The sequence below is a fragment of the Cynocephalus volans genome, chromosome 6 (genome assembly GCF_027409185.1).
Source record: "Cynocephalus volans isolate mCynVol1 chromosome 6, mCynVol1.pri, whole genome shotgun sequence".
NCBI lineage: Eukaryota > Metazoa > Chordata > Mammalia > Dermoptera > Cynocephalidae > Cynocephalus > Cynocephalus volans.
In genome coordinates this window covers 89,593,243-89,620,394 of record NC_084465.1, presented here as the reverse complement: position 1 = coordinate 89,620,394, position 27,152 = coordinate 89,593,243, and the positions used below count along the sequence as shown (strand labels likewise).

General features: G+C 37.3%; 1 pseudogene; it reads right to left on the bottom strand.

Moving 5' to 3' along the window:
* LOC134380956 (serine/threonine-protein kinase pim-2-like) overlaps positions 1–24,496 on the bottom strand; it is a 49,162-nt pseudogene extending 24,666 nt beyond the window's left edge.
* Positions 24,497–27,152: the final 2,656 nt, after the last annotated feature.

The window sequence follows — 27,152 nt, the reverse complement described above, 5'->3', positions numbered from 1 at the left end:
TAAACCAATACTTCCAGTGCATCTTTAAAAGTGGCCCAAAGATCCCGCAGACAGATATAAATAATTCATTGGGCAGTGAGGAAAAGATTTACAAAGAAGTGACATTTGAGCTTACTCTTAAAGAGTGTGGAGGAGCTCACCAGGTAGGGAAAAGCATTTCATATAGAGGGAACAGAACATGCAAAAACGGAAAATCACAAAAGATCATGCTATATTTGGGGACTGACCAACAGCCTGGTGTGGCTGAACTGCCGGGTTTGAAATAAGGTTTGTGGGGTGCAGAATGGGAAATTGCAAGGGATGTTAAGGAAGACTGAAACAAGATTATAAAGAACCTTGTTCAGGTTTGGATTTTTATTTTGGGAAGCAGAGGGGACCCATAAGAAGTTATTAAAGTTATTAAGAGAGAAAATAACTAGATTTACATTTTAGAAAGATCACTTTGATAAAAAGATTGGCCTGAAAAGAGATCAGACACAGAGAAGTTAGGAATCCAAGTAGGAGATGATGAGAGCTTTGTACAAAGCAGTGACAGTAGGATTAGAAGGATACAGATTGGAGAGAGATTCAGGAAGTAGAATCAATAGCACTTGGTGACAGATTGGATTTGGGAGTTGAAGTAGAAGGAATAATGAAGAATCACTTCAGAGCTGCTTTTACTTTGGGAACTGGTAGATAGGGCGCAGATGTTGGCAAGAGGTTTAGGGAAGTGGAGATAGCTTTGATTTTAGACATGATCACCAGTCAGCTGGTGATGGTCAGTTTGGCTTGTGGGTTTTAGGAGAGAGAATGGGTTTAAAGATGTGTATTTGGGAGTCAGCATTAAGCAGTAGTAGAAGCCACAGAAATAAATAAAATTGTTCAGATAGAGCTTCCGGAGTGAGAAGAGGAAGCTCAAAGGAGTGAACCTTGGGGAATAATCAGGGAGGGCACAGGAGGAGGACTAGAAGAGGGGTGTGTTCAGAAAGTCAAGGGGCCAAGGAGTTGAAAGAAGAAAGGAGCAGTTAGCAGTGTTGCTTGTTGGAGGCAACTACTCCCCAGGTGCTTTTCTCCGGGCTGCCCACTGAAGGGGTGCTCTCTTGGAGGCTAGGAAAAGAGAAAAATTACTTCCTCTTGAGTAGGTGTTTCTTTCTCTCCCTTCCTTTTACGTTCTCCTACCCCTTTACTCTTTTTTTTTTTTTATTGTGGTTCCTTTCTGCAATGAATTTGGAGTTTCTTCAATACCCTCAAGAAATCACTTCACAGTACGTGTATTGCTAGTTAAAAACTAACAAATGCTGAATTATGAATTATGATTCAACTGAATTATGATTCACTTTGAACACAGAATTTATTTTTCGCTATGGATGCAGTTTAGATTAACTTCTCTGCTCTTGAAACTTGCTTTTCATAGGCCAGTCTCCCAGATCCCAGGTCTTACTGTTGTGTAGGAGGGGATAATGGCCTATACCCCTGCTCAGGCTGCGTCAAAGTCTATTCAGCATCTTGGAGTCTCTGCCTACCTTCTGTATCATTGTTTGAGAGGGAATCCAAATATAACAATCTCTGGTTAAGAGGAGCCAGGCATTCTTCTGTTTTAATTCCCAGATTCCCTGAAACTTCCTGTTATGAAAATAGTTCTTCATTAGATCAACAGGAAGCTCAGCTTTTTGGGATTCAGCCAACCACGAAAGCTATCAGCCCTTGTGACTGAACATCCAGCCCATTTACTCCAGGTATTGGGAAATCTTTCTATCCATGGTCATTGACCCATAGAAAATGAGTAATGAAGAAAAGGGCCCAAAGTTCTATCAAATGTGAAAGAAAGTTTAAAAGAAGAAAAATAGACTAAAAGTATAAAAGAAGGAGGATAGGAAAGGCGCTAACACATTTTTCAAGCCCGAGACCTGGCTATGTGTTGTGTCTTATTCAACCCTTACACCTCAGTGAGGTATCATTCTACCCATTTTACAGATGAGGAAGGTGAAGTTTAGAGGTGTCAGATAAATTATCAAAATCATACAATGAATACCTGATGGCCTGAGATTCAAATCCTGACAATGACTCCACACACGTTCTCACAAGCATGAAAAGGTGGCGAAAGAGAGAAGGTGTAAAAATGGGAAGGAAGGAAAGAGCAATATTTCAAGCTTTCTTAGCTTGTGTTTTCTGCAGCTCTAATTGCAGGGTTTTCAATATTTTTTTTCCTTCTTGCTAGCTGTCATAATCTACCCTTTTCATTGCCCAAGAATCACCACTAATCTGTCTGTATCTTCTCTTCTGGATTCAAGGCTGGAGTTGGCCTTTGCCCACGATCTTCTCACCCCTCCTTGAGCCTGCTGACTCTGAGAATAGTGCACGTGTCGGAAAGAGAATTCCTCCAGGCAGAGCCAGGGCGTGCATCTTACCACAGGAACACACATTCCTGCTGTTTGCACAGCTGTATTTGTTGCTCTTAATGGTAGAGGCTCAAAAGACACTTGGTTTTAGAAAACTTTTCATGGTCTAGCTAGAAGAAATTAAACTAAGGGCCAGAGGTTCCCCACTGCTTTTTCTAGAGGCCAAGATTCTTTTGGTTTTGAATTCTCTCTCTTATCAGTGAGCAAGCATTACAGCAACTACTGTATAAATGTTACCATTTATTTTTGAGTTTGCCTGAGAGAAGTTTCTTCCTAAAGAAATTATTTTTCTCTCTTTCTAAAAAATATTTACGTTCCCTTTCTTAATGGCGTGTTTGTGGCTTTTTAAAAATCAGGACTGGGTCATTGTATTCAGTGACCACATTGCTCACCAGGGCTGAATTTTCCTGCTCCTTCTGCCCACAACCCTGGGTCTGTTTTTACAATTTAAAGCAACTGTTCATGGAAATCCTGCTATGAAGGAAAATATTGTGAGTCAATACACTTTGGGCCAAGTCCAACTCTCAGATAATGAAGTCAGTAGTATTTGTGCAGGAAGGAATTTGCTCTGTGATAGTAATAAATCTGCTATTTGTATGTCATAAACATAAATGGCTAAATGTATTCCAAGGTCTTGCTTGAAATTAGTTAAATGGATTTCCCTATGCAACCATAACTAATTTCGTGACTCTTTATAGAACTATTTTTACTTAGATCCTAATTACTAGTGAGTAGGATTTATTTAAGGAATGAAATGGGGAAGAGATATTTATTTTTAGTAAATATGAGGGTACTTCAAAAATTTCATGGGAAGATTTTTATCTTTTAATTTTATTTTTCCATGAACTTTTTGAAGTACTCTCACATAGGACTCATCAATATTTCTTTGTATTGATTGAGCACTTAATGCCTTTTGGGGCAAAAGTGGTAATACCTTAGTTAACTCAAAGGGCAGTCTGAATAATTAATAGTCAAAATATTGGGTCATGTAATGAAGGAATGTTAATATTGCAATGACTAGAAAATTGTTGCTATCCACATGAAATGTTACTGAAAAGTTTCTTTCAAGGTAGGTGCCTGTTCATGTCTGACTGTCTCTAAACTAAATGGATCCCAAATCAGATTCTGTGAAGTATTAAACCACATTAAAAATTATATTTGGACCAAAAGTTCCTTCTCCTTTCCGCAGGAATTACAATTTTTTTGTTGTTGTTGTTTTGGTTTGTTTTTTTTTTTTGTCGTTTTTTGTGACCGGCCGCCCAGTGACCGCACCGGCCATTCCTATATAGGATCCGAACCTGCGGCGGGAACGCTGCTGTGCTCCCAGCGCCGCACTCTCCCGAGTGCGCCACGGGGTCGGCCCAGGAATTACAATTTTGATTAAATCAATTCTGAACAATATTATTTTTTCTTCCTAGCTATGGTGTGTCTAGAAATGATTTGTGACAGAAAGTCTTTTTATAGCTTTGCTTTCAACATGCATTTACGTTTTAATGATACATTCTCCAGTAAAAATGTAATTGTAGAACACAGAAAATCAACACATTTTCAGCTTTCTGAGTATATTTAAACTGTCAACAGTGTGCCGTCTGACATTCAACATTACTCTGCTTCCGCCTTTAATAGCTAAGTTGTTTTCTAAAGACAGTCTAATGACACAAGACTCCCAAATCCTGTTGGACTATGTGAACTATGAATGACCTGAGTGGATAGGGATGGCTTTGGCCATCTGTCACTGATAGCCATATTGATCTGGAGATGGTGGCTGAAGACACTGTGTGCTGAGTGTATGGCAGTTTGCTGAGGTGATGATAACCATCACTGATACCTTTGTGATGGGTTTGATTTCCTATTGTGACTTCCCCAGCTATAGAACCCTTGGGGGGTAAGTAACCAGGTTTAAAAAGTACACTTCTAGGTCAAAAGGGTGCATCGGTCCTCATACATTATTCTCCCAGGTCACCCTTCAGCATGTCTAAGTAAAGTACCAAAGAAAGAGCTTTTTGACAAGTTTTTAATTTGAAAAAGTTCAAGCATACAGGAAGTTATACTCACCACCTAGATTTACCAGTTGTTAATATTTTGCCTTATCATCTATTTGTTTATCTGAACCATTTCAAACAAAGTTGCAGACACACCAGTTCACCCCTAAAAACCTCAGCAAACACTTTCTAAAAATAAGGACATTTTTCTACCTACCCACAATATCACTATAACACCTGAGAAAATTAACAATAATTCCCAAATATTATCTAATAACCAATCCATAGTCAATTTTCCCTATTCCTTCCCCCTGCCCACAATGATTATAGTGTCTTGTTTTGTTTTTTAAACTAAGATCCATTCATGGTTAATTTTTACATCTGATTGTTATGTCTCCTAAGTCAAAAGAACCCTTTCTTAGTATTCAAAAAGCATGGCAAAAGTTGAGAGAAATGCTGATCTCCAATTACATTACAGGTAGAAATAGATAATTAAAGTGTTTTGTTCACACACATACTCTACCCCCTAAATTCTAAAGCACTTTAGATTCTAGCTGATGAAATTCTCACCAAGTTGAAATGTTAGAGTGAGGCCTTTATGACTACTCTTTTAGTAGAGAATGATTTTTCTTTTTGGGATAATCCTCTTTTTCAATCTCTGCGTGGTGATAAGAAATTAAATTTTTAAAAGACTGCCTTAGATAGGCATTTACATATTAGTAAGTAATCAGAGAAAATTGAATGGTCACATTGGAGCAATGAATACATAATGAATATTATGAAAAGTCATAGTTATGAATGACAGATCTTCTCAGAAGTAATATTCAGATCTAAAAGTTGATACAGATACATAGTGATCTTAATCAATGTGGTTTGGTGTTGCATATAGTGGCAGCAGGTCCATTTGGATTAATACAGTAAGCAAGTGATAACAAGTATAGTAGAATTAGAACATGTGATAATAAACATGAATGCTATGAAATGCATATTCTATATATTGAGATAACCTTTATTTCTTATACCTGCCTGTAGGTCTTATAAAGATGCTTCTCAATAGATAAGACTGTGTGCTATTATCTTATGTATTAAAGAGTCTAGTACAGTGCTATGTTTTTACATAGTGGGCACTCTCTCTGTGTTAATTACTGATGATATAAAAGACACTTTTCACCCTTTGATGTGATCTCTAGATCACAAAATAAGGGAATAGGGTTGAAAAAATATGTAATGTATACAGGAAATAAACACCAAAGAGACACAGTAAGATAATATAATTTCTCAATGGTTATGGTAATCTACATTGGAATTTCAAATTGTTTCTAGTTGTTAGCACACTTTATTCAGCACACATTTGTTAAGAATTTTCTATGTGTCAGGCACTGTGTAGAGGCATTAGATTTTTAAAGAACCCTTTTTATTATGGAAAAATTCAAGCGTACACAAAAGTAGAGAGAACACTATAATGGAACCCTATGTAACCAGCATTCAGCTTTGCCAAATCATAACATTTTGCCAATCTTATTTCATCTAGTCTTCCCACTCTTTGGGAAGGGTGGTGGAAGAGAATTTTAAAGCAAATCCAAAATATCATGACATTCACATATAAATACTTTGTTATGAATTAGAGGTATATTTGCAAACTATGAAGTTTGCATTTCTAAAACATTTTTGACTAGAGCTAGGTTAGTAATCTTAAATGATTTAAACTCTATAGTTAGTACTTTATCATTGACCAATATTCATTTAATAAAAAAGTATTTGTTCCACAGCAAAGTTGAATAGTTTGGGAAAGCATTACTTGCTTATCTAAGGCATAAAATGATGAAGTGTTAATAATAAGTATTTTTATATAACTTGGATTACAAAATACTCATCAATATATTGATTTAAATAATGTAGATTATGGTTTTTATGAGGATATTTGTGTGTATGTGAAGAGAACAGCTTTAAATTTAAAAATATATACACACACGTACATGCAATGGGGAAACAGTCTATATGTCTTTCAATCACACACTGTTCTCTGCAAAGTCTAGGAGCAATAATAATGCAGAATTTCTATGAAATTTATCACTTTCTGATGAACTTATGATCCAGAAGAAAAATCAAGAATGGTTTGATTGGAGCAATCAGGAAAAGACAAAGAGACAGAGGTTCCAGCAAGGCTCAACTCAATTAGGTGACTTTTAAGGGTGAAGGTAGAAACAGAAGTATGAGGAGGGCCCTATTTGCTAACCTTCTTATGTGTTTCTGTTGTGTCCTGGACTATGACACAATATAACACATGACATAAGACTATGTGTTTCTGGACTATTTTCTTGGGTTCCTGTGCTGTCATACTTGCAGGCAAAGCCTTTTTCTGAGTTTGCATTGCTCTTTGAATTCTAGTCCCTTATTTTATAATAGAATCATATGCCATAATATCAAGCAGAAAAGGACCTGAGAAAATACATGATTCAACCAACTCTTTTATTTTAGGGAAAAATGCTGAGGCCCAAGTTTCAGTGACATCCTTCAATTCAATGTCAGTTGGATTTTATTCAGGTCTGTCTTCACTGTCTAGTACCTTTGCACTCAGTCAGTCTACAGCAGTGGTTTCCATATATTATGAATGGGACATAGAAGTAGTCTAATTAGAATTTTCTTAACAATTTCTTAACAATAATTCACACAAAAAAATGCCCAATAACATTATTAGTTTTCAGTGCTCCTACAAGTTACCATGTGGTGTAATGGTTAAGATCACTGAATCATATATTTTGGTTTGAAACTGACTATGAAATTCTCTCTCTCTCTCTCTCTTTCTCGAAGAGAAAAGTGGCTTTCTTTACTATTCTGGTAGGGCACAAATGAGAGACTAAAGAAAGAGAAAATCTATGTGACATGGTATTCATTCTCACTTGGGCTGTTCTGTAAATGTTCTCTGAAGATATTTTCCTGTGTCTTTTCTGATTTTCAGCTGGACTGTGAGCAGTTCAAGGTTAGGGTCCATTTTTCTTTTTCTTTTCTTTTCTTTTCTTTTTTTTTCTTTCTTTATGGCAGTTTGATTGCACAGAAAGGTGAGCCACATAAATATTTTTGACTGGATGATGTCCTGGACTTTCTAGGGCATCCTGGATGTGACACTGACCCTTGCTCACCTGCTGGCACAATCCTGGTTCAGACCTGATCCCGTGGCAGCAGCTGCCTTAGAATTCACCTATGTACAAGTCCTGGGGCCTGCAGTATGACAGTTGGAGTTATATGTGTGTACATATATATATGGATACACACATATATACACATACATAAATACACATGTATATTATCTATATACATACATACACACACTCTTAGAATTTCCTACATATGTAGAGTGAGTTCAGCATTGGTGTTAGGTTAGGGAGAAAATGCTGAAATATTTGTCTTTTGCCTAAGGCCATGGTGGCAGGGCTTTATATCAATTAAAATGACAGTTTTTTTTTTTTCTGTTTAGTAAGACATCCCCCAAATTCCACATTTATGTTTCTTACTCTGATATTAAGTACAGTATTTCAAATCAAATAGTTTGTCAAATTAAATAATTCCCTTTATTTCTACAGGGCTTTGAAATTTACAAATCTCTTTAATATCCATTATCCAGCATAGTACCTAATAAGCACTAAATACACACTGATGAATCAAAGAATGAGTTCTATCAACTCCTCAAAACAGACTTATAAGATAGGCAGAACAAGTATTAATATTGAATATCATTATCCCCATTTCACAGATGTAAAAACTGAGAGATACTGAGTGAGACCATCTTGCTCAGACTCATACAACTAAGAAATGGCACAACCAGGATTCAGCTTAAGTCTTCTGATTCCCAAATCAGTGCAATTTCTACTACCAGCAGGGATTACAGGAAAGTCATTTTTAAAAACTCTAGTACTATGTGAAGATTGTATTACTGCAATTAATTCTGGCTTCACATCAGATAAAGCTTGATAGGACTTCTAATTATGGCTCATTTGTGTATCTCCTCTGTATGTTAACCTTTAGAGTAACTTTAGACTTAACTGTGAAATACTTCATGCCTCAAGAAATAGTGTAAGAATGGAATGGAGCTATTGATCAAATCTAATACCTACAAAGCAATACATTCATATGTATCAAATCGGTGATCTAGATAGATTTGTATATATGCTAGCTTCTTAACTAACATGTTTCTCATACTTCCCTGAAATTACCAGTGAAACTATGACTAACAAAATTGGTTTAGAACCAAAGTTCAATAAAAACAAACTTAATTACGTGTTTGTAAGAGAATAAGCATACAGTTAGATCAATATGCAAATTGTGACCTTCAATGGTCTTTTCTGTCTTCTTTTAAGCCTTTACTCTTGCAAAGATTAACTTACTACCTAGAACTTCATTTTATGAAGCCACTGCAACTTAGATTGCTATATTTTTAATTGCTTACATATCAATGACATATATGATACACACATACACTATATAATCTCTACGTCTTTGTTGGGGAGCCCTGTCCTAACATCACATATAGTGGATGAAACAAATAAATATGTTCAGCTTCGTATTAACAAAACATCAGACCAATTTAGAAAATTAAGTTCACATCAACATTTTCTAGGCACCATGATTTGATACCATGTTTGACACTGGGAAATCCAAAGTTAAGTAAGATGTTTTCTGGCCCTTAGAGAGTTTGCTGTCTAGTGGAAGAGATAGTCGTGTTTACAAGTAAGTAAAACTTAGTTTTTGTTTGTTTTTAAATAGAGACACAAACGGAAAGCAATAGTATGAAAGACAGATGGAGAGATTTATTCCATAATTGGGAAGGCTTCACTGAGATGACATTTGGTTTGATCTTGAAGAGCATATAGGATTTTCACTGGAGGAAGTGGGAAGGCAAGGCTAGGAGGCATAAGGAACAACTAAAGCAAGGGCACAGAGGACGTAGTGCAAGCATAACTGAGGAACAGCTGAGAGTGTCCTCCATCATGCTATACAAACATATGGTGAAACAGCATCTGCCCTCACTTTCATATTATGACATTAGGTTAGTTAGCACAGTGGATGGCAGATTTATTTCTGAAAGTCATTCTTATATTGGGGGCAGCTGGTAATAACTCATTACACATGGAAGTGACCGCAGACCACATAAATACCCTACTAAATCCAAACTAAATGTATCACCAACTTAACTGCTCGTCGGATCTCAGGATGTTAGTAGCCACACCAGCACCCCTCCCCATGGGAGGAAAAAAGTCAGAGTGGAAAGAAACAGTGGTCTTACCTGATTGAGGTTAAATATCTTACCTTTGCAAATTTTACAAAAACATATGATCATGTAAACACATTACTAGAAGTTTAAACTTCATTAGTTTTGTGGTAAATTAGCTTGCTCATAACCCTGCTGTTAACCTCCTTTCTGTAAATTCATGAAGTACTTTTTCCAGAGGTACTCCTTAAATCCCTGTTAATAGGTTAGAGCAGAATTTTCAAATGTCTGAAGATTTTAGAGCATACTTATAGTAAACAAAAGCATCTGAGCCCATAGGAGATAGACAGGAATAAAGCAGAGAGCTTTTAGCTCCCTGTTCGCACTCAAGCTACTGAAAGGTTCCGTCTGAACCAGTGTAGAAGAGTATGTATTTATAATCTTATTAAGAGTGAACTACATAAGAGAAAAAAAAGGGCTGTTTCTGCTATTTTTATTGCATTTTGTTCTTAGGCAGTCTGAAAAGTTGAAATAGCTTGTTTAATTCCCAGATAATTTGAGATTCTTTTTCTTGGCTCTGTTCCTTATTTCAGTTTTCTCCATTATGTTGTTTTTAAACAAAATTTGCATTTCTAGAGATTAATTTTCTAAGGTCATTTTCCTCCCTTGTCAATATGTAATCTGGAATAAGGAACTTCCTTTTTATAGCTATCAATTAACTGAGACCCTTTGTGTTAAGGAGAAATGTTGCATTTTGAAAAAAATAAATTATTTTTATGAACTTCCCATTCACTGGCCAAGACAGACTTCCCAATAATGTTTACTTAAGCCTCTTTGACTTGCAGGGTCATTCTACAACCTCTGTCTGCAGCCATCAAATGGCTTATGCTTCCTGTGCAAATATGAGTGATCTGGGACAGTACCATGGGGTCCCGTTTTATGTGGCAAGAGCGAACCACAAAAGAAATTCATTAATTTCATAAACATGCAGTGAGCACTTATTTGAGGTAGGTGCTATGATTAGTTTCTGGAAACACAAATATGAAGAAAACACAGTCCCTGCCATCAAGAGATGGCAAAATCAAATAATCAGATAAACATGATATATTTGTTGGTTTTCTGTTGCTTATAACAGAATACCTGAAACTCGGTGATGTACAAAGAAATGGAATTCATTTCTTGCAGTTTTGGAGGCTGGAGAGGTCCAAGATCCAGGGGGCACATCTGGTGAGGGCCTTCTTATTGGTGGTGATGTTACAGAGTCCCATGGCAACACAGGGTGACACATGGCAAGGATGACAAGAACATGTTTGCTTATTAACATGCTCAGTTGCTCTCCTTATGAGGCCACCAGTACACACCCATGAGAACCTATTAAACCATTAACCCATTACTTCATGAATGAATTAATTCATTCATGACGGCATAGTCCTCACTATCCAATCACCTCTTAAAGGCCCCGCCTTTTAACACTGCCACACTGGGATCAATCTTCCATATGAGCTTTGAAGGGGACAAACATTCAACCCATATCACACAGTATCATAAAATAAATCCTATTGAGGAGAAAAGTGTGAATCATGGTCACTTACTTGGCTTGGTGAAGATAGGAAAAACTTCACTGTGGTGGTAGCATTAAAGGTGGGTCTTAAAGGATCCATGGGTCTTTGCAAAAAAAAAAAACCAACCACCTTACCCCATAATTTAATTGAAGAATTATATTAGAGCGAGTACCATATATCAATGGGCATAGTAAAATTATACCTCAGCTTAGATAAAGATTTTTATTTATTTATTTATTTAAACCACAGACAAATACTTCTAAGGAGATACAAATTATCAGTCTGAAGTTTAAAAACGAGCTCTCTTTTCTTCCAGGCCACATAGTGAATGTACAACATAGAGAATAAAATAAGTAAAAGACACCAAAAAGTTTTTACTAAGAACTGTAAAAGACTACCTGCTCTACCTCTGGTATATATGGCCAATCAGCCAGCTTGGATAGGTGTCTCAGCTTTCTAGTGGACACTGTTGTCCTCTGGGGCTGCAGCTGTCCTTAAATCCTAGTCCATTTGGCTGAAGCTTGATTTCCTTTGCCTTCTTGCTGTAGCCTCCATTGCCTCTAGTAAATAGAAAGTAATGTGTATTTTAATTCCCAACATGGTTGGTTTTCTAAACAATAAATCTTGATTTAATGCTGTCATGTGGTTATCTTGGTCTGAGTTTTCTATTTCATTTTTTTATTAAAAAATTTAAGTAGCTCTTGTTTTATAAATTTTAGTTTTCCACATAAATTTCATCTTTGATGATTTTCATTTAGAAAAATTCAGCCTTTAAAGTATTGTATGAACACTAATTGGTGTTAGTCTATATTTAATAGCACACTAAGGAAAGATCACTACCAAGTTTTTTTACTTGAATTTTATTTACTCTAAACTCTAAATAATAGAGTTGCAATCAACTTTTTCGGCCAGTCTCTTTTTACACAGTATTTTCAGAGTCATCTATTTTCCTCTTAAGTAAAGATATAAAGAAACTAAAAGCAGTCATTTCAAACAAATTAAGCACAAATAAATGTTTCTGGGCTTGTATGAGGTTTTTCAGAAAAAAAGCTGTAAATCTATTATAATCCTTGTTTAAAAGAAACAACAGCTAGTTCCTTTTATCTCAACTTTCCTTTAGTGTATTCAGGATAGTTCACAAAAGTTGGAGCATTTTTTCCAAATGTAAGATAAAATGATTGGTCTCTATAAATAGAATTTTAGAATAATACCATTTAAAAATCATATTCAGAGTATTTCTAAAATTTCTAACACAATAAGTATTTGTATGTTTGAGGCAGAAGTTTAGCAGAAAAAAATTTAAGTCCTTCAGAGAATAATTTCATCTTCTTTGCTATCTTAGGAATTGTTTTAGAAATGCTCAAGTCACTCCACAGTGATGGAAGGTCAATCCATAGCAATCCTGACAGTAGACTCTAGAGCTTTGCTTCCAAATATGCTCTTTTAAAACTGTGTTTGGGGTTTTTTCCCATAATAAAAGCAGATTGTGAAAGTCTTTTGAGATTTGAAAAATATCTCTTTCAGTTTATGGTTGTGGGAGCTTCCAGGGAATGTGTTTATAACTTTGATATTTTTCAGCAAGATAAATTTTATTTTTTACCTTCTCATTGCTGTGCTTATAGACAAAATAAGAAGCAGGTGGAAGGAAGAAGGGTACATGCAATAACTAACCTAGATGAGAAATAACATGGCCATTGCAATCTAAAAGGCAGGGAGGGTTTGATCTTTGGGCTCACCTATAATTTGTGCACCATAAATGTAGAAAGAAGTCAGCAGGGACTTTTTAATGACAGTGCTGTCTATAACAGTATCATCAAGCAAGACATTGGCATAAATCATTGGCACTTTGCAAAGTGTCACTTCTGTCAACCTTCTAGTGATGTGATCTTTAGTCTTTCAAATCCATAGACTGGCATTTGGATCAGCTAAGCATCTTACATCCTGTCTTGCATATTAAAGCTCTTTTAGCCAATATTGCAATGCTGAAGGAATACATGTTCTAAAATATTTTTAAGCAACTGACCTAATAACTAAGCTTTGTTCTCGGTATAGCTTGCATAGTTTCCTGTTTGCAAATGCAAATGAGGCTGTTATTCCTTTTAGGAAGTTCCCCAGGAAAAAAATAAATAAAGCAGAGGTGATTTTTATATCATTTCAAAGGACTTTTATTAATAAAGCTTTTATTTTAAGTTCAAAGGCAATCTTACTTTAGGTTTAAGCTTAATTCAGAAAATAAACTGCTTATTAAAGTGATTGATTTGCACAGAAAACATAATATTGATAAACACAATAAATTATGAAATAAAAATTAACCCATATCTATACATGATAAGATGGGAAACCTGTATGCTTTATTCTAATTTTAATTTGAATGAATGCTCGCACTCAGCACGATTGCCGCTTCCGTCTGTGAAACTGAAGTCCTGTAGAACTTGCATCGGGGGTTTCATGGTTCTGAAGTTAAACTGAAAGATGTCTTGAGAGGCATAAAGCTTATTCATACCTTCTCGTTAAGTTTTCATCATCATTTTCTCCCTAAAAGTTATGTTCTGAGTACAGTGTTTTGAGAAGACTACATTTGGGGAAACAGAGCTCTAGTTATATTAGATCAACATTATGGTTTAGGGTTGTAACACTGCTGTAAATTTCATTTTTTTTAAAAAATAAAAACTTTTTTGTGTGTGCAGTTTTAGGTTCACAGCAAAATTGAGAGGAAGGTACAGAGATTTCCCACATCCTCCCTGCCCCAACACATGCATAACTTTTCCCCATTATCAACATCCCCTGCCAGAGTGTTACACTTGTTACAATTGATGAACCTACACTGACACGTCATTATCACCCAAAGTTCATAGTTTACATTAGGGTTCACTCTTCTTGTTGGATATTCTATGGGCTTAGACAAATGTGTAATGACATGTATCCACCATCATAGTATCATACAGAGTATTTTCACCACCCTAAAAATCCTCTGTGCTTCTCCTATTCATTCTTCTCTGTCCCTGAATTCCTGGCTACAACTGATTTTTTACTGTCTCCATTGTTTTGCTTTTTCCAGAATATTATATAGTTGGAATTCTACAGTATTTAGCCTTTTCAGATTGTCTTTTTTTCACTTAGTAATATGCATTTAAGTTTCCTCCATGTCTTTTTACGGCTTGATAGCTCATTTCTTTTTAGCACTGAATAATATTCCATTAAGCGGATGTACCACAGTTTATCCGTTCACCTACTGAAGGACATCTTGGTTGCTTCCAGGTTTTGGCAATTATGAATACAGTTGCTGTAAACACCTATGTGCAGGTGTTCGTGTGGACCACAAGTCTTTAACTCTTTTGGGTAATACCAAGGAGCATGATTGCTGGATCATAGATTATGTTTAGTTTTGTAGGAAGCTGTCAGAATATCTTCCGAAGCACTATACCATTTTGCATTATCACTTGCAGTAAACGAGTTCCTGCTGTTCCACATCTTTGTCAGCACTTGGGGTTGTCAGTGTTTAGAATTTTGGCTGTTCTAATAGGTGTAATAGTGGTATATCATCATCATTTTAATTTGCATTTCCCTGATGGCATGTGATGTGGAGCATCTTCTCATTTGCTTAAATGCCATCTTCACTGGTAAGGTATTGGTTAAGGCCTTTGGCCCATTTTTAAATTGGGTTGTTTGTTTTCTCACTGTTGAAACGTAAGAGGAGTCGTATGTTTTAGATAACAGTCCTTTATTAGATATGTCTTTTGCAAATATTTTCTCATTCTCTTGACAGTGTTTTTCGCAGAACAGAAACTTTAAATTTTAATGAAGTCCAGCTTATCAATTCTTTCTTTCATGTATTGTGCCTTTGGTGTCATATATAAAATGTCATCATCAAACCCAAGGTTACCTAGATTTTCTCCCTTGTTATCTTCTAGGAGCTTTATAGTTTTGCATTTTACACTTAGGTCTGTGGTCCAGTGTGACGTGACTTTAGTGAAGGGTGTAAGGTGTCAGTCTAGATTTGTTTTTTTACAGGTGGATGTCCAGTTGTTTCAGCACGTTTTGTTGAAAAGACTATATTTTCTCTATTGTATTCCCTTTGCTCCTTTGTCAAAGATCATTTCACTGTATTTATGTGGCTCTGTTTCTGGACTCTCTATTCTGTTCCATTGATCTATTTGTTTATTCTTTCACCAATACCGCACTCTCTTGATTCTGTAGCTTTATAGTAAATCTTGCAATTGGGTAGTGTTGGTCATCCAACTTTGTTCTTTTCTTTCAACGTTATGGTGTCTATTCTGAATTTTTGCCTCTCTCTATAATATAAACTTAAAATCAGTTTGTCAGTAGCCAGAAAATAACTTGCTGGGATTTTGATTGGGATTGCATTGAATCTATACATCATATTTGGAAGAACTGACATCTTGACAATACCATCTTTTTATCCATGAAGATGGAATATTTTTCCACTTATTTAGATCTTCTTTGATTTCCTTCATTAGAGTTTTGTAGTTTTCTTCATATAGATCCAATACACATTTTGTTAAATTTATTCTTAAGTATTTTGTTTTTTGGATGCTAATGTAAGTGGTATTGTGTTTTTAATTTCAAATTCCACTTGTTCATTGCTGGTATATAGAAAGTAATTGACTTTTTGTATATTAATCTTGTATCCTATAACCTTGCTGTAATCAATGTTAATTTCATTCAAAATTGTTTCAGACAGATACATATTACCTCAGGAAGAGAACATTGGAAGTGTAAAACACGCTTTCTGTCTTCCCTGTCTTTTCATCACCACCATTGCTTTCTACCCTCTGGTTTAGCACCTCAGGAATCTAGTAGCCTTTCAAAGCTGTACCGTGAATTTACAATAACCCAGCATCCTTGGAACAGTCAAATTCCCCTTTGTCCTGTTCCCTTGGGTCTCACGGAGAGCAGAAAAGGATCCTGTGTGAAACTTTCAGCGTGGCTGCAGACAAGGGCAGTAGTCTGAGACCTGCTGTTTTAACTCAAACTGAAGAAGCTTCTGAACTTTTCCTGGATTCTCGGAGTATCACTGAGACAGCCAGAATCCAGTCAACCTAGGAACACAAGACATAGAGCGAGAGGCTGTGGTGTTCCCTGGGGTCAACCTAATTTTTAAGGGAGTTTTGGTAATAGAAACACCTTTTAAGATGCTTAAGACTGCCGGCCTGTGGCTCACTCGGGAGAGTGCGATGCTGATAAGATGCTTAAGACTTCCTGAATTATAAGACATATTCTCAAAAGTTGCTGAATGTTTTTTTTATTTCTTCTACCTTCTTATTTGTAGCATGTTTCTATTTGATTCTTGGCTGCCTGCCTCCAAAGCAACTGAACATTAGCAGAAACTATAAAATGTTGGAGCCTCTGTTTATATTTTTTATTCGTTTTCTGTGTTAGAATGTGTGGACCTGTAGCTTTGTTCAGAGCAAATCCTGGCTTTATAGGAAACAATCAAATCACTCTCTTCCAAAGCTAAGTTTGGTAGAAGAATAGTTTTATTGGACATAGTATTATGCTCCCAGTTTTAGTGTCAATTCTGTCAGTGACCTTGTGCATAATTAAAATTGGGGAGAAAGTGTAACAACAGAAAATAATGCTGCAAATAAAACAGTTACTCAGTCCTTTCCCCAGCTCTGTGACTGACTTTCTTTGAGATTTCATACAAACAGCTCTCCCTATTTCAACCTTCCAGTTATAAAATGGGAATGAGCTTTCATATTTTGATTATAAAAATATTTTTTGACAATTCCAAATAAAAAGACTTCATCAATCCACAGGTTCTGACCAGACTTAATTGTACATCAAGCTAGAAATGGTAGCTTAGGCTTATTGTGTAGACTCGATTGCCCTAGATTTATTCTCCACCTTTTCCTTGCTTGGTCTGCATTCCAGGAGGGCAGATTCCCTGCAGGCTCTTTCCCTGGCTTCTGAATGAAAGTGGGAGACTAGAGGACAAGAGGAAGGGAAAGTCCCTCTATTTTTCTCACTCTCTCTCTCGGCCTCAGACAGCAACTCTCACAAAGCCTGTGGCTCCTCTGGACTTCAGCTGTGGTTCAGACTTCTCTGAAATGACGCTACCTCCAGGCTCCGGTAGCACTGCCTGCTCTCTTGGCCTTCTAGATTAGAAGTGCACTGGCTTCCTGCTTTTGCTTATCTCAGGCTGCCTCAGTTTTCATTTTAGATCTTCAGTCAGTCATGTAACCTATTTTCTCTGTTTCAAATACTACTACTGGGTTCCTTATGTGATTGAACTCTGACTAATTCACAAGTCTGTGAATATTAAGGATAATCATTTTACCTTATTTCTTTCCCAAGGAAAGATAAGGAAGGAGACAAGATACAGGTAGAAAGGTAGGAAAGAAGAAATGGCCTTTAGCATATTTCTGCCTCTTTTTAACACCTTCCACTTGACCCCCTTGCTCTGTCTCTACTTAAGCCATAGGGCAGCCAGTTTGTGAGTAATGCCCTTTTGGTAATGAATGAGTACCGTAGGATTCCTCTTCATTGTCAGCCAACATGTGAGAGGCTGACTTAGTTGGAGGAATCCCTGACCTGTGTGTATTCAAGTGCTTACCACTATAGCACCGCCAATCACACTCGCCAGACAGAACTTAAAGGAAAGTCTTTTTGTTTTGGAAGACGTTGGCCAGGTGACAGAGGGTAAAGTCCCACCTGCCTCCTTGATTGACTCAAGGCTGGGATTTATATAGGGTAAATGCATCAAGTGAAACAGGATGCTTTGAGAGATGTGTACAGGATGTAGGATGTCTGCAAGTGTGATGGACAGCTGCTTCCTGCTTTGTGAGACAGGATGCTTTGAGAAGTGTATTGGACAAGATAGGATGTCTGCTTTTGATACAATCGTAGTTAATCATTAAGGGTAAGTTATGAAGGGAAAAGAAATTTAGTTCTATAGTGTATATACAAGTGTGGGGGGTTTTCTACATTTATAATTTCAGGGCTGAGACCAACAGATGTAAGTAGGCTGGGGGGAGTGGAGGATTGGAATGGGGAAAGAGTGCAACAGTCACTTATAGAAGGATTTCAGGTGAACTCAAGTTCCTCTGGAACTGGGAAGCCTATGATTTCCAATTAGATTCAGGCTCCTCCCTGATGGCCCCATATTTTCATCCTCTTATTTTTTCTCCATCCCACTGCCCCCACTCCCTTCAAACTCCCCATTAACACTCACATGTTTTAAAAATAAAGTTTTAATTTTAGAATGGTTTTGAGTTACAGAAAAACTACAAAGATAGTCCAGAGAGTTCTCATATATCCTATGCCCTAATCATAACTTCCCCCATTATTAGCATCTTATGTTAGTATGGTACATTTGTCATAGTTAATGAAGGCATATTGATACACTATTATTAACTAAAGTTCATACTTTATTCAGATTTCCTTGGATTCCACCTACTGTCCTTTTGCTGTTCCAAGATCCCATCCAAGATTCCATATTACATTCAGTTGTCCTGTCTTTGTAGGCTTCTCTTAGCTGAGACAGTTTCTCAGACTTGCCTTATTTTTCCTTGTTTTTGATCATCTTTACAGTTTGGGGAAGTATTGGTAAGCTATTCTGTAGAATGTCCCTCAGTTGGGATTAGTCCAATGTTTTTCTCATGATTAGGCTGGTGTAATGTATTTGGGGGAGGAAGAGCACAAAGGTAAAGTGCTATTTTCATCACATGAACATCAAGGGTACCACTATGATCTGAATGCTGAATCTCCTCCAAAGCTCAGATGGAAGCTGGATCTCCAGTTTGGCAGTGTTGAAAGGTGGAGGCTTTGGAAAGTGAATAGATCATGATGGCATAGCCGTCATGAATGAATTAATCCATTCACGGGTTAATGGATTAATGGGTTAGTGGATGAGTGGGTTACCACAGGAGGGGCACTGGTGGCTTTATAAGGAGAGCATGTCAACATGCTGTTGTGCAGCCCCCTTGCCATGTGATTTCTTACATTGCCACAGGATTCTTCAAAGTTCCCACCAAGAAGAGGCCCTCACCAGATGTGCTCCCTTGACCTTGGACTTCCCAGCCTCCAAAACTGTAAGAAATAAATTTCATTTTCTTTATACTTTACCCTGTTTCAGGTACTCTGTTACAAGAAACAGAAGATGGAATAGTACACGCACATAATATCAACATGACTTACCACTGTTGATAGTCTTCATCTCCTGGTTGAGGTGGTGTTTGTCAGGTTTCTCTACTGTGAAATGTTAGAGGATGAACAAAACCAAAGCCGTTTTGTGCCCTACCTGCAATGTTGACTCTTGCTCAACCTCATTTCTTTGTTTCACCAACCAGTTACATCTTAACCCTAAGGCAAATGTAAAGAGAACGTAAGTTTCAGGGAGTGAGTGATTTATTACAGCAGGTGGCTCAGTGGTCTGAGCAAAGACATCACAAGACCCCTGCCCCCTACTGACACCCCCATGGATCATAAGACATCTGGTGAATGTTGTTGTTACCTTAGTTTTCTTGAGATTTTTTTTTAAGTTATTCTCAGTAATGAAGCTTTTGCTATCAACATTGTCTAACCTGCAGAGAGGGAGAGCTCTCATCTGCTGATGTCTGATTCTTCACTGTGGCCAGCTTTCCTATCTTTAAGTCACCCCAATTAATAAATATCTCTGATTACTGAAGGGACTTGCCTACTTCCTTCTTTGGTCTCAAAGTACCTTCTCAATTTGGAGGGCGTTATGCTTTAATTCCCTCCCCATACAGAAGTTACTCTTTTTCCCCCCTTTCCATAACGTATTCTCTCAAAGTAAGTAACTATGTGCAGCCCACATTTAAGGAGTGGAGAGTTATGTTCCTCTTCTTTGAGAGTGGAGTATTTACATAAATTATTGGGAATTCTTCTAATTGGAATATTTGTCTATTCTCCTTTATTTTATTTATTTGATCATTCATTTATATCAGTATGAACTCATAGATATCTACTTTAGTTTTTTTTTTTTTTTTTTTTGACCAGGGAGAGGATCTCAACCCTTGGTGTCGTCCACACCATGCTCAGCCAGTGAGCGCACCGGCCATCCCTAAATAGGACCTGAACCCGCAGCCTCGGCACTACCAGCGCCACACTCTCCCGAGTGAGCCACGGGGCCGGCCCTCTATTTTAGTTTTTTGATTGTAATACAATAGTACTTTATTTTATTGCTCAAATTGTGCTAGCTTTGGCTATTGGGAAATCTTTCATTTGGCTGCTACTGCCCTTTGACATAGTCAGTGTGGATTGTTTTTGAACACTTCTTATGTTCTGGCACTACAAGGTACTCTAGACTCATCTTGTGTATTTCCTGACCCAGTTCTAGAATCAGTCATTTCTCCAAGGGTCCCTGGTTCCTTTTATTGTAGATTGGTGTTAGAACCCAAGACCTGGGCTCTGGGTGTGCTTTTTGCCTCCTGAATGCCCCTATTTCCTCTTTTCCATTCCATTTGTTATTAGAGTTAAGCAATAATTCTTCAACATGAGGCTCCAATTCCTTTTGCTTTCTTTACTCCTGAAGATAATTTGTGTGTCAATAAAGCTCAGAATAAAAAGCAGGAAAAAATAGGTGTTGAAGTCTAGGTTAGGTCACTTTTTAGACTATCATAGATTATGAGATTGGACCAAGTGACCTCAAAACTCACATCCAGTGCCAAAGTCCTATGATATTGTATCCTGATGGCTTGATGGACATTTCACTTATCTTCCAGGTGGCCTGAGATAAGAGAGATGAGAATTTGCATGAGAATGGGAGAGTATACAAGTTTGGCTGGAGTGGAGAGTTTTTATAAACAAGTGCTGAGAGATATGGTTGGAAAAGAAGGTTGGGACTATGTATGGGGTGGAGGGACCTGGCCTTGACTACCAGGCTACATTCTATAGGCTGTGGTGGCCATTTTATTTAAGAAACCAGGTTTATATGTTCACTGTTTTGTAAGGTATATTATAGACTATTCAGTGTGAGGTTGACCTTGCAGGGGAAGAGAAATAGTAATTATTTGCCAGGCAGTATTTTGACTCCATTCGGGCTGGGGATGCCAATCTCCTTTCTGATTTTTCATTGATACTTACTACTTGTTCTCTTTATTACCTACTGGACATAGATTGTAAGTGAATTATAGGACTATTTTAAATACATTGTATGAAATTAAGTCTGAAATGAACTGTACAGACTCATTTTCTTTCCTAACATTCTGTTCCCATTAGATTTCCAGCAATGCTATGAAGCCCTAGAGGAAGTAGAAAAATGGCCTGTGTAACCCAATTTTCTCACTGGATGATTGTGTGTGTATGTGTAATCTCATTGTCTGAGGCTGGAAGATCATAGGAGAGTGAGAAAAATTTTGAAGCCCTCGGCAGGATATATTAATAGACCTTAGTCTTTAAACTGGCATAATAAATATTGTCCTGCTTACTTTTTCTGAGTTTGTGTTATTTATTAATTCCCCTTGTAACCTGAAGTTTGACATTTTCATCTATATATGCGAGTGTGCTTGTGTGTGTGTATAATATATGTATGTATGCTCCCCCCGCCTCTGTCTTATAATTCGTCCTTCTGTGTCTGCATTTGCCTTAGATGGTTAACCTAGTTAACAGTATAATCACTCTCTGAAAGGATAATAATTTATACAAAGTCAGTTTATCTTGCCCCAAACCTCCACTGAATTGATAACTTTGAAGAGGGAACTCTAATCCTCACCTTTTAAATTGTTTAGTATTTTTACGACCTGATTTTCCCATCCTTTTCTTGGCTCTGTAGCTAACTATCTTCATCTAATCCTTAATCAGAATATTTGTATTAATTATCTGCAGGTGATAATTGTTCAGATAACAGGGAGTCATTATTATCACTAAGAAGACCAAGTTTTAGGTTTTTGATCCACTCTATAATTCTTGCTTTTTAAGATATGGACGCTTAGATGTTTCCCTCAATAACATTTAGAGGACAAAAACATTTTAATAAGGTTAGTCTCATTTGTCAAATATTTTAGGAGCATTTCACAGTAGTGTTTAAAAAACAAAACACAACACCACATTCTGCCTGTATTGTATCACACATAAAAAACAAATCCGATTGAAAGCAAGAGAGAGAAGTAATGCCCTGGAGGCAAACCAGAGTACCAAAGGACTTGGCTGCCAGTGTGATAGGAAAGCCGAAGTGACATTAGGAAAAGAGAAAAGAATTTTAGAAGAGTGAGTGCAAAGACTTGAGGGGTGGTTGCTTCTTCCTGCCTTTGCTGGAAAATGTCACAAGATTTTAACAAATGAATGCAGACAGTAAGAACAAAATACTTTTTTGGGTTCAAAATAGTGAAGGGAAAAGGAGAAAGTCAAGTTCATCAAAGCCAGTGATGAACATAAACTGCAAATCAGGGCAAAGGTGAGTTTTTATTTATGTTATTTATTTTTTAAATTATCACTAGTCTTTTTTTACAGATGGGGGGGATAAGGTGACATTTAACCTTCTGCAGGCCAGTGAGTGAAAGAACAGGGAAAAGACAGACTGATTCTTAAATTTGCTGCAAGTGACTAGACTTCCCTTCAGATGATGGTTTCTCTTTGTGATTTTCATTATTGTTTCTGCTAGTTTGGCAAACTATTGGGAAGATGGCATTTTTTTTTTTTTTTTTTTTTTTTTTTCCGTGACCGGCGCTCAGCCAGGGAGTGCACCGGTCATGCTTATATAGGATCCGAACCCGCGGCGGCGGCGCCGCGCTGCTAGCTCAGCACGCTACCGAGTGCGCCACGGGCTCAGCCCGGGAAGATGGCATTTTAAGTGGGGGTGCGATATGACTGGAAAGAGCTGCGTTTTCATCACTTCCCACCTTCCTAAGCATTACAATGTAAGCCTTGACCAAACAGGAGTGGAAAGGAAGGGGCCATGCGGACGTTCTCCGGCTGGCCTCGGACAATGCTGACAGCACACATCAGCCACTCAGCACTTTTCCAAGTAGCAGCTAATGCCCGGCTACTCAACTTTAACCCTGGAAAAGGAGGTCATCTCAGGAAAGAAAAGCACGTCAAAGATTGTGCTGGTGGTCTGCTGAGAAGGTCGTCTTCTGAGGTTTTCTTTAGCTCAGTGTCAGCACCCTCTTTGGGGTTGGAAATGCAAGTGCTTTTCTGACAAGGAATGAACGATATGTAGATTCATCATTACAACCTAAGAGAAAGAAAAAGGTTTTTATCTCAAGTATTGGAAGAAATCTTAATAATTAACTTTTTTGAGCATTTACTAAGTGTTAGGCACTATGCTTAATGTTTTACATAAATTGTCTCATTTAATTCTTAAAACAATCAGAGCTGCACCTCATTTTTCTCCTAAGATTAGCTTCTTCCTTTAGCAGACATTGTGATTAAAACACCACTTATTTAAAATTACATCCTGTCTTTGACCTATACTTTACAATAATGTACTATATTATAAAATATTTTGTCTGACCTGAGTTTCACTTAGGTTCAAATATGCCTTGTTTTTCTGCAAAGCTCCTCCTATGTCATTATTTATTGCCATGAATTATGAGGACGGAAAACGCCTGTTCCAGGGTCTGCCTCTTCCACACTCATATCTGTATGTGTGGTTGATAGAGCTTTAGAGGTAAGCAAATAGAAGAGTCCTTCTCATTTCTATACCCTCATAATTAGGCCAGACAGTCCTAGCCTAGGCCGAATAATGGTCCCCAAATACATCTATACCCTAAGCCCCAGAACCTGTGACTGTTCCCTTATATGACAAAGGGACTTCACAGATGTGATTAAATTAAAGATCTTGAATTGGGGAGATTACCCCGAATCATCAGTGTGGGCACAGTGTAATTACAACAATCCTTAAGAGGGATGCAGGAGGTAGAGAGAAAGAGAAAGAAGGATGTGATGATTACAGAAGCAGAGGCTGGAGTGAAAACTCTTTGAAGATGGAGGAAGGGTCCGCAAGCCAAGGAATACAACCACTAGAGGCTGAAAAAAGGCAAGGAAGCAAATTCTCCCTCAGAGCTTCCAGAAGGCACCAGTTCTGCTGACACCTTGACTTTAACCTAATGAAACAGATTTATGACATGACCCCCACAACTGTAAGAAAATAAATTTGTGTTGTCATCTTAGTTTGGGCTGCTGTAATAAGAATACCATAGGCTGAGTGTAATATTTATTTCTCACAGTTCTGGAGCCTGAGAAGTTCAAGATCAGGGTGCTGGCAGACTCAGTGGCTAATGAGGGCCCATTTCCTGGTTTGCAGATGGCTGTCTTCTCCTTGTATCCTCATATGGTGAAGAGCAGAGAGAGGAAGCAAGCTCTCTCCGTCTCTGTTTATAAAAGTCACGAATCCCATCTTGAGGACTCCACCCTGGTTACTTAATTACCTCCAAAAGGCCCCATCTCCAAATACCATCACATTGGGGATGACGGTTTCAACATATGCATTTTGAGGGGTCACAAACATTCAGTTCATAGCAGTTGTTCTAAGCCACTAAGTTTGCAGTTATTTGTTACAGCAGCAGTGGGAAACTAATACACCTATAGTTAGTATACATTTAAGTCATGTGAGACAATTATGTAGAACAACTGTCAAAACTGATGTGCAAAACACAGGACACAACGATTCTGAGTTCTGACAATTGCATGTTGCTGGGTAGCACCTCCCATCGGTCCTCCTGTCCCTGTCTTCCCTTTCCATTGCTGGCACTCCACCCTCGAGGACACGCACACAGGAACAAAACATCTTTTCTCGGGGTGATTAGTTAATCTTTATTCTCAAAACAAGAATCATTTTACATTGTTTTCAAGGGAGGTCTTGGGGAAAAAAAAAAACTTTGATTTAATCTCAACAGCCCTTAGCTCCCAACTTTGTCTTCATTTGTGGTGTGCTGAAGACGTCATTCAGAATAGCAAGCTGGGATACCAAGAGTAAACAGAAAGGAAGATCTATTTCTTTTGTCCTTTGTTTTCTTAGGATAGTAAAAGTAATTAATTTGCTTACCTTTCGGTGCATATCTGTGAGCCGAACTTCAATGTGCTTGAAATTTAATACTATTTGGAATCTTTGCAATCAGGAGCTGTATAAAAGGCTCTGGTTAATTCTATGGCCAATCAGAGAAGAATCCCAGGAATTGTGTTGTAAGGACAGTGACAATCTCAATTAGAGGCAGCATCTCAAGAAAAGCATTAAAAATGACAGTGGAAAAAAAAGTAATTTTAGTGGAGTATCAACTACCAAACTATTAAGGAGCATTTTATTACTAACATCAACTCTAAGATGATTGAGAGTAGGTCTATATCAACAATTGATTTTCAAATAATATGTTAAAATTCAGTTAATGCTGAAGCTAAAGTGCACATAACTTATTCAAACTTCAGCAATTCAGATCTTCTACAGGACTATGCTGTGCACCTGAAACATCACCAGACTGTAGAGGTACAGAGAAGAGGGTCTTTCTTTGCATTTCTGGTCCTCACCACACCAGTAGCAACTTTATTGCCTAATTGGCCCTGAAGAATCCAAAATGCTGAAAAATATTTCCTTATGATCATTGTTATAAATTTAAATCAATGTAGTTACCTTTTCTCAGAGAAGAGTGTATGTATTTTTCTTTTAGCAAATTCTAAAAGAGTAATTGTAATAAAATGATCAGCCTTTCCAGAGTCTGTGTATGACTTCTCCTCTCCCCTTCACCCTACAGAGAATGAAAATAGTAAAATTGAGCTAAGGAAATAGGCTTGCATGTTTTTAATAGCATCTTAATTTGAAGTTGCAGTTTGAGGAGACTAATACTGCTCTTAAGAAATGTTCTATGCATACATGCATTCAATTAAAATGCTTGTATTTAGGCCAAATCACTTCATTGTCATTATATTCCTGGAAGTGCTCTCCTTCCCCTGACTGACATTTCCAGGAATAATGTTACAACTCAGGCCAATCAGAGAAAAACAAACGGAAATGATAAAAATATTTCTACTAATTGCAAGAAAACATAAAGAAACATAAGGAAACAAATGACAAATGTTCACACAGAAAGTGAGCTGCTAAATGAGTTCCTTTTGGACAGTTATTCCTCCTAAAAGCACAATTTAGAATTGTTCTGTCACTGATCATTTAATCATTGAATGGTAGAAACTGAAAATCTGTAGGCATGAAATTGTACTGATTTAATCACTTCAGGAAATGGAGAACATTAGAATATGTAGCACATATATACAGGAAATATTAGAAAGTAAACCAAGCAAAATTCTCTGTTACTTTTTATTACCTACTGAATGGAAGATAAATATTTTGGGGTATACTATTCTAAAACAAAACCAAAACCAAAACCAACACCAAAAACAAGAAAGATTTTCTTTAAAAATCTTTATGCTTCTCTTTTTTGGTAGTAGTAATTTTTTAAATAGCTTGATCTAGAAATAAAAAATGGTAGAATCATCATTATCACTGAATATTTTAAAGTGGGAGATGGTTGATTACTGTGAAAATCCTGCTAGTTCTGAAGCCTGTGTGTACAGAGAATGTTATCCATGTCTAGGATCATTAGTGGGGGTACAGACCATATGTGAACTCTAACCCTAGACTTATTAAAAAGTCTGAGCTTTTTTGAGATGTGTTTATATAATAATTTTCATCTTTTATCATACAAATGAGTTATTAAAAAATAGTTATATGGATAATCAGCCAGTGAAACTGAATTTAGACTCTTTTTATAATTCAATTTTATTTTATAGAAAAACAATAATAATGTATACAATAATGAAAGAAAGTGAGCCAAGATGCTGGGTACCAGTCAAGCTTTATTAAAGGAAAAGAATCTACTGAGCTGCACTCAAAGTGGAGGGCAGCCTGGGACTGCCCTCAAAATGGAGGACAGCCCCAGATGTGGGGGTGAGAGAGCTTATATAGGGTACCAAGGGCTGGCTGATACCATCGAGGAGGGGCATTATGCTAATAATGCCTGAGCTATGGACCAGGGTGGAGAATTGCACCCTTGCAGCAGGAAAAGGGTTTCTGTTTTGCAGAAGTCACAAGGCTTCTCGTAAAGGGAAGTGC